This window comes from Pararge aegeria, chromosome 17, assembly GCF_905163445.1.
Source record: "Pararge aegeria chromosome 17, ilParAegt1.1, whole genome shotgun sequence".
In the NCBI taxonomy this organism is placed as follows: domain Eukaryota; kingdom Metazoa; phylum Arthropoda; class Insecta; order Lepidoptera; family Nymphalidae; genus Pararge; species Pararge aegeria.
In genome coordinates, this window is record NC_053196.1 from 14617135 (window position 1) to 14632249 (window position 15115).

At 35.0% G+C, this 15115-nt stretch overlaps 1 long non-coding RNA gene across 1 annotated transcript; it reads right to left on the bottom strand.

Moving 5' to 3' along the window:
• Positions 1-11491: 11491 nt before the first annotated feature.
• LOC120631201 lies at positions 11492-11907 on the bottom strand. The gene is made up of 2 exons (XR_005659049.1): positions 11877-11907; positions 11492-11689 (listed from the first exon to the last, which is right to left on the bottom strand). It is a non-coding gene; the product is annotated as an uncharacterized LOC120631201 (long non-coding RNA).
• Positions 11908-15115: the final 3208 nt, after the last annotated feature.

The window sequence follows — 15115 nt, forward strand, 5'->3', positions numbered from 1 at the left end:
TTATATTGTTATAATATTATCCCGATAACATCTTTCGAAACGAAAATATGAAAAATTAGTTGCTCTGTACATTACTAAGATAATTCCAAAAGTCTTTCATATCGTATGTTATATTATTTTATTTTAAATTCAGTCTCATTTTCAAACACGATTTCGTTTTCAATTCTGGAAAAACAGAATAGGAAAGAGTTACATTTAATAATGTTTAATTATTATTTTTGTCTATTATTATGATATTAAAATGTTCATTGTACTTAGATTTGTTTAACTCACACAGAGCTCGATCCATAAACCGTTTAACCAAAAACTTATTCCCAAAGTAGGTATAGGTTATAATTTTTTGTATTAAGGAAAGTTACAGTTAGATTTGAACCCATAAATAAAATAATATATATTTAAATTCATGGACACTTATAAGTGCAAGATTTTAGCTTAAACCAATTTTTTTTTTATGGGGTATTCTTTTATTTTGTCTTAAGATTTTAGGTATTACCTTTAGTTATAAGGCTCTAAAGATATATGAAAATGTATATTTCGAAAATGGCTTTTATATAAAAAAAAGTATATAAGTACGTAATTATAAGAATTTATTGTACTCCAAATGGCATTAAAGTGACTTATGAAATTTATATGTATATAAGATATATAAATTCGTAGTTATTGTTTAATTTTTGAATATTATTTTCAACTGTGTATTTTACTAAATATCTAATTTTTATTAACACTAACACGGCGTAAATAATTATAAACGAGAATATTATTCAGTAATAAATTACTGGTTATAACTGATTATTTATTATCAGTAGCTTATTAAATTAGTTAATATTTCATATTAAACGTAAATTAAAAACTTCATTGTTAAAAGGTTACATTAAATAAGAACTAACATCCAAAGAACCAGTGAATTCAACGTGCCAAAAATATTTAGCGATTAAGTTTTTATGTTAAAAAATCGTTATCATTCAAGTGCCATAACATTGAAATTTTAGGTATGTATTTTTAATAAAGTAGGAGAATATATATTTCCCGGCTATGGATATTTGCGCGCATTCGTCTTCACCTAACGTGTTGTCTGAATCTTGTGTGAACGCACTGGGCCAGCGTGGAGAACTACAGCCTTAACCCCTTCTCACTCCGTAGGGGGCCGGTAAATGGGTTGTCATGACGTATAAATTTAAAGCTATCCTTTTCACTATATCGTCCATAGAAAAGTACAGCACTATGTTTGGTAGTGTTAATTTAATTTTCGAGTATTTTATTTTAGAGATTATGCAAACGAGAACCGAAGAATATGGATTATTGAAAAAATACTCTCAAAAATATTTATATTTCATCATCATCATCATATCAACCCATTACCGGCCCACAACAGGGTGCGGGTCTCCTCCCACAATGAGAAGGGGTTAAGGCCGTAGTCCACCATGCTGGACCATTGCTGATTTGTGGACTTTGAGAACATAGTGGAGAACTCTCTGGTATGAAGGTTTCATCATGATTTTTTCCTTCACCGTTGAAGCAAGTTAAATTAGCAAAGAAATAATTAGTTAGGTTAGTCAGTTAGCATATTTTAATTGCTTAAAACGCACATAACTTATTGGATAGAAGCAGGCGTTACTTTGCGGAAATCCATGATATATTATCAAAATTAAGCTTAAGTCTTAACAATTATTCATTGTAAAGTCAACATCTCCTGATGATGCTCCGGTGCCGGAGCGAAACGTGCGTAGAGGGTATATTGCCGAAGATCTGTTTGGTGTGGGGTATAAGGATTGAAGAAATTATAAATTACACCATACAGATTCTCCTGCTTTTCGCGGAGTATAGCAAATTAAGCTTAATTTTGATAATGCACATAACTTAGAAAAGTAAGAGGTGCGTGCTGGGATTCGAACTCGGCCCCCGAAAGTGTAGTCAAAGTCCTACCCACTTTATTTTTATTATTATAAAGGATAAGTAGCTAGCATTTAGTAACACACGTTTGTCACTTTATGCTAGCTACATATTCTTTCTTAATTTAACAATATAAGCATCAATTAATTAATATGTATAAAATGAACTGTAGGTACTTACAATGTTGTATTTTTATAGTAGTCAGGTTTTGGTTTTTAAACTGAATCTTGTTTGTGAGGTATCTATAATTTGTTTCTTTGAAAAATGTTTAATTTTAAGATTGCTGAATTAATGGTGCTTAATGAAATTAGAAAATAAATAAAACACCTGCTGTGAAGCAAGACGGTCTGAAACAACATCTTGTATTTAACTTTATGGCGTGTGTAAATACTTTTTCAAAAACTGCGATTTTGGATCAAGTTTGATCTAATTTAATCTGGCCGACTGGCGCAGTGGGCAGCGACCCTACTCTCTGAGTCCTAGGCCGTGGGTTCGATTCCCACAACTGGAAAATGTTTGTGTGAAGAACATGATTTTTTTTCAGTGTCTGGGTGTTTATCTGTATATTATTAGTATTTATGTTTATTATATTCATAAATATATTCAACAGCTATCTTAGTACCCATAACACAAGCTAAGCTTACTTTGGGGCTAGATGGCGATGTGTGCATTGTCGTAGTATATTTATTTATTTAATCTGTAATCATGGCACTGATCTGAGAAAGTAAACCGTGGTCGTACAAGGCGTATATATTAAAAAAAAGGAAAGGATAAGGAAGTGAAATATCTCAAAGATATTTCAACTATTTGACTAAAGTGTACTTACTATTGCGCGAAATATCATTTTTTTAAGTGTATAAAAATCAGAACTTGCAAAAATTCTATTCAAAAAAGAGACAGCCCTTTTATCAGTCGACTTTTTTTGTAGTTAGACTCATCTAAGTCAAACTTACTTAAATTTTAAATTATTAATTAAATTTTAAATATCTTTAAACTGTTTAGCAAACTTCACCAAAAGTCGAGCCAGAGACAAATCCAATTCTAGGATTTCGATTACACTAGTTTTTAAATTATTAAAAGCAAATGTACTCATCTAAGTCTAATTAATACGGCTAAGACTGATAAAAGGGCATATCTAAATTTCAGCTTGGTTTAGTTTGCAAAACACTGAGGCTGCGTTAGCCAGAAAGAGGCAATCCCACCTTTTCTGAATTCTTTATATGGATTTAATAATTGCTAATGCAATCTAAAATGAAGTACCTACTTACTTATCCACTTATTTTTTTTTTCACTTTTAAAGTATACTCGGTCTAGGACTTACTACATCATAGGTTATAATTATCTTGCGAATCAGGCTTGGCATGGCAATGACTAAAGCCTAGCCATTTTAATAGGCCACTTTTGCATTTCAAATTGGAACCGATAATTCGTGTACACCTACGCTTTATAAACTGTTTTTAAAAAATTAAGTAAGTATTGCAAACTCAATTCCTGACTCTGGCATATTTTAACATTTTTGACAAAATAGAAAGCTTTATATAATAATTTTGTTAAAACCTACTTAAAAAGTGTTTATTCTTTCACTTCGAAGAAATATAAATTTTATAAATTTTCGCCACAGTCGCTATAAGAATAATAAATTGGCATATGATAATTTCGGTATCGATGATATGAGAACCGTGGCTTAATTGGCAGAGTGTTTTGCCATGCCATTGTTTTGTGATGCCAATGTCGGAGAGATTGAATCTATTTACTTTCTCTAGATTAAATTCTTTATCTTTATCTTTAGAAAATGTCTATTTTTGAATTTTTATATAGATTTTAAATTCATAAAATTAAAACAGTTGCCTAAAATACTTACAGAGGCAACTTAGTACTTGTCTGAACGTTATTTACCTCTACCAAAAGTGGCCTTTTGGGTTGGAAATATACTAATTCTTAATGTTGAGATTAAGGTACTGCCCGTCGTGGTGTACGCAAAGCTTTATGGGTATATTTTCTTTCATTTTTCTATTATTGATGGACATATTATTGTAATTTGTTGTGTACTTAGTTTTATTTTATCAAATGTATGAGATTTTAAATTTTATGAATAAAAAACCATTTTTAACTTAAAATCTGTTGTTATTTTATTTACCTTTGCTTTCAATAATAAGCCGCCTGTCAAAATTCAAATTTCAATTATTTCCAGTAGGCCTACTTTATAAGTACTTTTAAAACGTCAAGTATGTAGTAGTTGTAGTAACATTACCACCGGTTCGGAAAGCAGTTTCTACTGAGAAGAGGCAAGAAACTCAGTGTGTCCAGCGGATCCCAGCAACTCGTTTGATGTTGTCTGTATTATTCGAATAGATACTTAAATAATTTGATCAGCTGCTTCCAGCTAGTTTCTGAAGATTGGATATTATCCTAGATATGCTGTCAGTCCTAGGTATGCCTCTCTGGGGGATGACATGCTGCGCGTGTCCGTAGGATTTACCATATCACCCTTCTAGAGAGTCACCTTGGGCTTAAACGTGCCCCTACAGGGAAAGCACAGGCAGGAGAAAAAAATTGTATCCCCTATGTATTTTTATAAATATGAAAAATATAATTGACGTGTCCACCTGCTAAAGTACGGGTACATGGAATAGGAGAAGTTTACCCCCGTTTATTATTACGCACATATTACTTTGATATTATTACCACTTGTGCGCCAGTGCTCTGAGAGTTGAAAAAGCTGTGGGAGAAGACACATTTATATCCTTTTCACGGGGAGATTGCCGTGCTGGGTGGTGCTGTTCTAAGCGTGCAGCAATGCGGAATTTTGGGCGGCATCTAAATATTCAACATCCAAACAACGTGCTGTAGCGGTCTCTACATTACCAAACTAGATGGCGCCACAAAGATCCTGCATCGCGCTATCGAAGTGTTCACAAATATGGACAATATATACAACTTCCAAAGATGAATGGTCGGACCTCGGTCCCCGAGCACGATCACCCGCTCGGAGAAAGATTTTCATACTGTTACGGTCGACCGTATCACCATAGCTTTCGTACAGGGTGGTTTCCAGTGGCACTTGGAATTAAATTTCCATAAAAGACTGTTGCGAAAGGATCTAGGAGCCCACCGTTTTATTATTATCCCGAGAAAATCCCACACTAAAGCTGACTTAGCTGTGTGGCGACGGCAGATCATAATACAGTTGTCTATCCGTCGGTGTCATACGAGGCGACTAAGGGAATATAACGGAAAACTAGCAGCAGCGTTCTCAGTGCAACTATTACCATCATGGAAAAACCCTCCTATTGGCAGAGGTTTTTAGTCCAACAGTGGACTGATACAAGCTATTGATGAAGGCAGACTATATTTGTATAGTATAAGTATTTATTACTAAATTAGTAATATTAAACTAAAAACCAAAACTGAAGAGTTTGTTTGAACGCGCTGATCTCTTAAACTGCCCAATACCATTTAAAAAACACCTGTTGCAGTTAATAATTCTATTCTTGAGGAAGGCTATTTAACAACACAATCCGTTGAGGAACTCACATCGCTTCTTCAATGAGGAGTCGAGCAAGTTGCGGGTTATGCGAAGCGATAGGTCGTAGTATGAAAGTTTGTATCGGTAAAAATTACTTACTAAGTTGTAATCAGTGGACGTGGGACATTAAATATCTGATAGCTTTAAAAGATGATGTGCCTCTTAATGCTTAGCAATAAGTTAAATAAACACATTTGTTTTTTTCATATTATTATATTGTTATTATTCAATTTACAACAGGTATACATATATAACCTGGATAGCAGCTTCATTTTTGTGCCTTTTGGAGTAGAGACTTTGGGACCGTGGGGTCCGGAGGCAAGAGCCCTTTTCAAAGAATTATCGAAAAGGGTTATCGAGTCTTCCGGTGATCCTAGAGCGGGCAGTTACCTTGGCCAACGAATTAGTTTGGCCATCCAAAGGGGCAATGCTGCCAGCATCTTAGGAACTGTGCCTCGCTGCGGTGGTTTCGAGTACGTTTTAGATTTTATTTAGTTTTAAATAGTTTACTTGTAATTGAATAAATAAATAAATATTTCATAACAGCTTTATCCAGTTAAAGTTATTAAGTTTATATTAATTGCAAGATAGGTTTTCACTGGTCTTAAATCATGACTAACAGAAAGCAATGAACCGTATATGTTTGATTAGGGCTAGATATTATAGATTTAACATTTTTATACTTATATTCAGAGTATATAGCCGCGATCAAGAAAAGGAGACAGTTTTAAACATACTTTAGCGTGATTTGCATGACAGTAGATTTTTATTTTATTCCACTACAAGTTAGCCCTTGAATCCCACCGGTTTGTAAGTGACGATGCACGATGCTAAGATGGTAGCGGGCTAAGCTGTCATACCCCTAATCGGTTTCTACGTGACATCGCACCGGAACACTTAATCGTTTAGCATCACGTCTTTGTTGGTAGGGTGGTAATTAACCACGGCCAAAGCCTCCCACTTCCCATAACCAGACCAGAGAAAATTTAGAAATTATAAAATACCAAATCGCCCCTGCAGGGAATCGAACCTGAGACCTCCTACTTAAATTCAGAGCGCTCACCGTTGCGCAAGGGTCGTCAAAAATTGTATATATCGGTGGCGTATTATTTAGTACGATACAATCGTCTTGCAACGACATATTATGGCACTGGGCATTGAAGAATCACGTAATACCACCCGTAACTTAGGTAAAGTGCAACAATGCGTAATTAATTAAATTTTTAATAACTTTAAACTGTTTTGCAAACTGCACAAAAAGTTGAGCCAGAAACATATCCAATTCTAGGATTTCGATTACACAAGTCCTTAAGTTTATTTATTTTATTTACTTTTAATTAGATATAACTTTTTTTGCGTCGCCTCGTTGAACTGTTGTATCATATTGCGAACTTTCTTAAATAATAAATAAAAAACACATTCTTGTTTATGAATAAATAATGTAAAAAATAAAAAACAAATTTCTAACCCCGATGAAAATTTTGTGTTTAATATACATATATAATATCTACTGAAAACAATTTATGTGCATCGCACAAACATTTTCCAGTTGCGGGAATCGAACCCACAACCTCGGACTCAGAGAGCAACATCACTGCCCACTGCGCCAATCGGTCGTCAAAACTTACATGATAATTATCGTTTACGAAAAATCTAGCACTAAAATGGCCGTTGAAGGTCATTTTTCCCTTTATATGCATTATTAGTTAGTCCTCTACATGCGTTATATCATGGTTACATATTTATTTCCCAAGACGTATTCTTATCGTATTAAGACGTATTCTTATACAAGACTCGGTATTCTTATCCGTCGACTTCATTTTCAGTGAAGAAAACCAGGAAGAGCTCGTAATCTATGAGGTCCATCGAAAGCGTTCTCATATCTCACTGGGAAATCCACGTCGCCATCTTGTTCATCAAGGGAACGCTTTTCAAAATGGCGGTTTGCAGTTTCAATGTCCAGAAAGTTATTTTCTTGAAGTTTCTCGTTATTCTGGAGGCTTGATTCTTCAAAAGGTTTCGCAATACTTCCAATAATACAGATTAGTAAAATTACTGCCGTTAATTTCGAGATAAGCTCCATTTTTTATGTTTAGGTAAAACTGACAAACTTTTAGTTGCCTCAAACACTCAAAGCATCAAAGGTTTTTTTTAGTATTTTCTTCTTTCCTGGGCCTTCACCTGACACTTATCAAACACAGTTTATTTTCCGGAAATCACAAAGTATTATAATTACTGAAATAGGCACGAAGGTTTTTATAAATAATTTTGGTACAAAAGTGTACTTCTGTAGCAATACAAGTTTATAAATATCCTGCTTGCATCGTGTTTTCCGTTTTATATTGGATAATGTTTATTATTTCAATTATCGTTGCAAGGCAAAGGATCCAAGCCTCAAGGCATTATCTGTTATTTAGCGCCTGATTATGGGAATATAATGTGTTTCTTCTTCACAATATTTAGTTTAGCCGCTCTAATTTGACCCTTAAGGGCCCCTAACATATTTAAAGGAATTAATTTAAGATATTTTTATTGAATTGAAAATATTTAACTAACGTTGCTACTACAGTTGTACATCATCATAAGGTGTCATTTTAAAACTACTACTTGGAACTAAGCCGGCGATATATATCTTCATAGTTTCCGGATAAAATGTTTTTTTGCCTATCTGCCTTATAATGTAAGCAATCTTTGCGTTACTTTCTAGTTTACAGTTTATTTTAAATTGTTAGGAAAATAATAAAATCACACTTATATAAAGTACTTAAATCGCTTTTTATTTTGTTGGTTTTGTTTATTTAGTAACCCTTGTTTTTTTTATTTTCCTAAAACATACACTAAAAAAATAAAATATTGTTTACATTATAAGACATGTGAGAAAAAATGGAGTGTAGCTATGTTATATGGTCCTATATTATATGGTCGAACTATTCCTATAACTTCCTCCGAAGAGGGTATATAAAGATTATCATCAGCCCTCCTTTATATTTGGCTCGTTGAAATACTCAAGCACCTGAGACGATGTCCATGATAATACAGGGCTAAAGAGTGTAAAGAGGCTAAAGTGGCAGTCTTATGATAATATTTCTTTCGGGGTACGTTGCTTTTGGACCTGTCATTTAAGTTTAGTTTTGGATAATGCGATAACGATAGGTACCAAAAACCTTGATGTCACTAATGATTTGAGTCTTTTTATTACACTGCAATGTTTTTTATTATTCATCACTATGATAATCTAAGTTTCTAGGACCGTCGTGAAGTTTTGTTTGTTTAGAATACTTATAATAAAATTGTAACTGGAAGATTTCTGTACATTAAATATATTTTGAAAATTTTGACCGGGGGATGCTTTATAATCGACACTGGGTCCAAAACAGATTTATATTTAATTTTTGTCTGTCTGTCTGTCCGGGCAGCACGTGAAAACTACTCAACGGATCTAAATAAAATTTGGTATAGTGGTAGCTGATATATGTGGTCAACATATAGGATACTTCTTATTCCGATAAACAATAAGTTTCCTCCGGAAAATGGGATTAAATTTTTTATCAATTTTACTTCATAGCTCCGTTAAATTTCAACCAATTTTTATAATTATTTTTTTATTTGAAAGTGTATACTATCAAGCATGTAATGAAGATCTGATAAATATTATCGGAGATAAAGGACATAACTCTTCACGGATAACAGCAAGTCGCGAGGCAAATGAGACAACGATCGAATGCATGCGTAACATCCTACTAAATACTAATATTATAAATGCGAAAAATAAAGTAATATAAATATTAAGTTTGATTATATACCTGCAAATTCAGTTTTAAAATATTCTTGCAAATAGTTTCTAGGTTTTTTTCTAGGTGCAGACGAAGTTGCGCGGGTCAGCTAGTTAATAATAAAAATTATTACAAAAATGATATTTTTATGGCTATATTTGTTAGCGTATAGAAGGGAATTCTCATTAAATTCCCTGTCATAGTTCAGGCTGGCCCTTAATACATATTTTATTTGCTAAACTGTTCAGTTCTGGTAAATGTTTACCTTTATTTGCGTCAATGAAATTGTATGACGTGAGTTTTAGGAACGAGGAATAACGACGTACCAAATATATTTACACGTTACATGTTATTTTAAATCTTTCTTTGAACCCATTGTCAGAAGCTAATTCTATCAATTTCGAAACTAATATAACGAGCACATTTATGCTGGGTCTATCATGAATCAATAACATTAGATGTTACTATGTCATAGCACGTATATTAAACAGGGTTAAATAAAAAAAAAACAGAAAGCTCTCGGCCTGTAGTTGTTAAAATGAAAATTACGTTCTACGCCTTTTTTTTAACGCGAGAGTTTGTAAAATAACATTAACACTAGCTGTTGCCCGCGTCCTTCGTTCGCTTTTATTACGGTTTGGTTTTTTACAAATCCGGTGAGAAATAGTTTGGTTTCCTGGACTGAAGCCTATGTTACTCTCCGTCCTTTCGACTAACTCCACAGGCAGGCGGGTAGACAGGCGGTCAGGCAGGCGGGTAGATAGGCGGGCAGGCAGGCGGGTAGACAGGCGGGTAGGCAGGCGGGTGTAATGTAACATCAGCAACAGCTCGCCAGCCACGATTATATCGCGTCTATGCGAGGTTGACGAATCACATTTGGATGCGATCTCACTACAGAAATAGCATGGTTTTTTTGGATGAAATAAATTAATACAGAATTTTTTAGTCGTTGAACAAAAGTTGTTACTTTTAATGACAGGAACTTCAAGACCCAGATCTTTCTGGTATGTTTTATTTAACCCTGTAGGTATATAAGGAAAAACACACCTGTAGTAAATACATGCATACATCCATTTGGTGATGCAGAACACACTATTATCAACCCACGGTTTGGGTTAGAAGGAGAGAACGCGAGGAAGTGAGTACAATTTGAATACAGGTAGAGCTCTTTACCACTAGTTATAATGTTGGACAACAGAGAAGTCAGCCACAGTTCTCGCCCGGATATCACGTGTTGCGAGACTCCTAGAGTTATTGAAGCGTGAAAAATACATGTTAATATGCACACTGTGTACTATCACGGTGAAAGCCTAGTCAGTAAGACTTCCTTGTGGCACCGAGTTCGAGCCCCGGACGCACCTCTAACCTTTCGGAGTTACGTGCGTTCTTAATTTAAGCAATTAAATATCACGATTTAACTTAATGAGAAGGTTGTTTGAAAGCAAGCCGCTCCGCTTTAATCTCAGACGAGATAGAACAACGATTGTTAAATTGTAAAATGATGTGGGAAAACAGCAACTGTTGAGTTTCCTGTCGGCTTCTTCTCGGTAAAATCTGCCTTCCGAACCGGTGCTAGAGCCACTACAAACAGACATACTTGACATACTTTCAAAAGTGCTTATATTTAGCTTACTTGAAATAAATGCGGGCGAAAGCTAGTTGGGAGCAAAGTGCAAAATATTAAGTGACAAACGTAAAACCTTTGAAAAGAAACGTCTAGAACACCTTGGCTCAAAGCACTACAACAAAAAGATTAGGCCTAAGCCTTCCGATACATATTATTATAATATAAAATAAAAATAAAAAGCCTATATTCTACTACCAATTATTACATTATTAAATTTTTCTTTGATAACATTTTTCAAAATTTCCAAAAAAAAAATTATATATATTATTATACCAGCGGTCAAATTTGCTGCGGGTCGTGCAATCGAATCTTTAAAACTAAGTTTGGCTATCTAGTCATATCTGTGCACAATCCAGCAGGGCTAACAAGACGGGAGATAAAAATTATATCCCCCATTATATCCCGACAAGGGATACATACTTAACGTGCCCACCTGCTAAATCACTGAAACATGGAAAAGGAAAAGTAAACCCCCGTTTATAAATACACATATATTATTTGGAGATTATTTCCAATTGTGCGCCAATGCTCTGAGAGTTGATAAAGCTGTGGGAGAAGATAAATTTATATCCTTTCCCCGGGGATATCAGTGTCATAAAGCCAAGGTGTCGCCGTTGAGGGATACGTCATGACATCATCATCATAGCTAGTTGGGAATGAAATGAAAAACGTGTAGAACGATTAAGTTCTGATGTTTATTGCGCTAACACGGGCCCTGCTTCACGACGGTGACGTCAGGGTTGTGGCACAGCATGCACATCTCGTTGTCGTACGTGAGGCCGTCAGAACCGCACACGGGCCGCAGCGTCAGCGGACAGAGGCAGAGCACGTACCCCGTGCTGCGCGACACTGTGAGCAGCACTAGGAATATTACTGTGGACAAAACCAATCGGCACCAATTCGGATGTATTACCCGTGTCATTAAATAATCCCTATCCCTATCCCAACTAATATTTTATGATAATTATAAATGTGAATGTAAGTTTGAGAGATTCTGAGATTGCATTTATATATATACAAGAATTGCTCGTTTTAATATATAAGATAAAATGGTACTTACCCAGCTTGATTTTCATATTATTATTCAATGCAATACGCCTCGTGCATGAACAACTAGAAATAAAGTGTGAAGTTATGTCGTACCTATTAAAGTAGAAAATTGAAAAGGTATATTTATTTTCTAATCAACAAAGTGTGGATAATGTTCAACACGAAAATTCGCGATATGTATATAATTGATAAAATTAATTTTCATTTTAATTCACACATCCTTTAATCCCTATCCCTATCCCTACTAATATTATAAATGTCAATGTAAGTTCGTTTGTTACGCTTTCACGCAAAAACTACTAAACCGATCCTCATGAAATTTTTGTACACTTATTCTTTAAAGTGTTAGAAGTAATATAGGATACTTTTTATCCCGACATTAAGCTCGGTTCCTTTGGGAGAGGGGATGAAAGTGTTTGACGATTTTACACCATAACTCCGACAAATTATAACCGATTTAAATAATTATTTTTGTACGATAGAGATTATAATGTGTTTAATTTTGCCAAAACTTTGTGCAGATCTGATGAATGTAGTTGGAGAGAGAGGACAGAACTCCTCAGCGGACAGCAGCAAAGCCCTCTTTAAAGGCTTAGCGATACTGAATGCTTGAATGCCAATTGAATGCCGCATCAAAAAACGAAATCAAACGCAGACGAAGTCGCGGGCAACAGCTAGTCGTATTAAAAATGCACGAGTGTGTTTGTTTATTTCTTTATTTCTTTTATTGGTTGTCCTTTACGCCTTAATTAAGCAACCAGTCGACTTGTTATTTCGCATACAGTTAGTTGAAAGAACGGAGAGTAACATAGGTTTTAACATCACCAACAACCATGTTTACATCTGCCGCTAAGCAGCATTGTTGCAACGCTGTGTTCCGGCTTGAAGGGCGTGGCTGCCGGTGTAATTACAGGTACATGAAGGCCTCAGATTTATGGACACCCTGGCGTAGCCGTAAGCTATGTGGTGGCGATATAGGTGAAGGTCCCGGACAAGATTCCCAGCAGACAAAGACTTGATAATTACTGAATTTACTCTACTCTGGTCTGGTTGGAGGTTTCGGCCGCGGCTAGATACCTATCTTTATCTATTTATATTCTACTAGATGTGCCCCGTGGCTTCGCCCGCGTAATTTTGTGAGGCAGCATACTGCTACATAGTCTACACCTATAGTCATATATGAGATTTTTAGACAAACGTTTTTCTATGTTACGTAATTTTTTTTTTCAATGAAAAGTATACTATATTATTTCTAATACCTTCAAGAATATGTATAAAAAGTTTCATGAAGATCGGTTCAGTAGTTTTCGCGTGTAAACGTAACAAACAAACTTACATTCACATTCATAATATTAGTAGGGATGTATTGATTTCTATATTATTTGTATTTGTATTAGCTGTTTGTGTATTATTGTTGTATGTAAGTTGATGTAGTTAATGTTATGACGGCCGATTGGCGCAGTTTGCAGCGACACTGCTTTCTGAGTCCAAGGCCGTGGGTTCGATTCCCACAACTGGAAAATGTTTGTGTGATGAGCATGAATGTTTTTCAGTGTCTGGGTGCTTATATGTATATTCTAAGTATTTATGTATATTATTCATACAAATATTCATCAGTCATCTTAATACCCATAACACAAGCTACGCTTACTTTGAGGCTAGATGGCGATGTGTGCGTTGTCGTAATATATTTATTTATATTTTTAAAATTGCATTATCCCGTTTCCATAATCATTTTCTTCTTTCATTAAGGATTGTCTGGAGGAGATCGCTTAAAGCGATAAGACCGCCTTTGCGCATTTTTATTTTTCTTGTATTTATGTTTTCAATATATATTATCTTTATCCCTTAATTGTGTGCAATAAAGAATTTATCTATCCATCTATCTATTTATCTGCAAAAACGTTCCGCCAAGCGATAAAGCGTACCGGTATGTCGTAGTGTAGCGACTGATTCGGGTTATACGTTTAATATAACTGCCATACTCCCTAACAATCAACAAAAGGGAGACAATCTTAGACTGCATCTTCATGTCTTACAGAGAGGCAAAGCTGCAATCAAGGGCTAATTTGTACTGGAATAAATAAAAATAATAATGTATATTTATAGGAACTTTTTGTTTTATAGCGCCACATCAGTAATAACGACTTAAGAAACCGGGGGGTATCTTTGCATCGTTCGAGTCCATACAGGACTAAAGTGTATCGAAAGTGCGCTCGTATTTATATTAAAATACCCAGCGGCAAAATGTAATGAAATAGGAATTATCAGCACTTTTGTTAAAATGTTTATCAGTTTAATAAAATATCTGGGACATTTAAACTTATAGTTATGAAAACTTTAATTATTTACCCACTTAATTATTACTGACAGTTTTCTTTCATTTTTGATTCAAAATTATTCCACCAGAGGTTAGCTTTTGAATTGCATCAAATAGAAGAAGTACCAAAACCCAAGGAAAGAGTAGAATACGAAAAACAAAATTATATAAAATAAATAAATCTTTTATAATAAAACCTTTTTAAAGTAAACATTTCTTTGCTCTGTTAAACTTGCTGGGCGAACTTAATAGAACGCCTGACGAAATTAAATAGCACGAGAGTTTTCATGCGGAATTGCGGAATTCTTCATGTTAATATGTACCTTAATTTTCACAATCCGCTAGCCTAACGTCTTCTACAGGGTACCTACAGGGCTCGTCTCCAAAAGGAGAGATAGACTTAGAGCATAAACCCACTATTCTATTCTTGACTATTCATCATCATCAACCCATTACAGGCCCACTACAGAGCACGGTTCTACTCCTCTAATGAGAAGGGGTTAAGGCCTAAGGCTAATAATAAATAAATATACTACGACAATACACACACCGCCATCTAGTCCCAAAGTAAGCGTAGCTTTTGTTATGGGTACTAAGATAACTGATGAATATTTTTCTGAATAATATACATAAACACTTATAATATAGGTACATATAAACACCCAGACACTGAAAAACATTTATGTTCTTCACACAAACATTTTCCAGTTGTGGGAATCGAGCCCACGGCCTTGGAATCAAAAAGCAGGGTCGCTGCCCACTGCGCCAATCGGCCGTCATCATCATATATCATCTCACTTAAGTACACGGATCTCCTTCCACAATGAGAAGCCGTAGTCCACCACGGTGGCCCAATGCGGATTGGTGGACTTCACACGCCTCTGAGAACATTATAGAGTACTCTCAGTGATACAGGTTTGCTAACTATG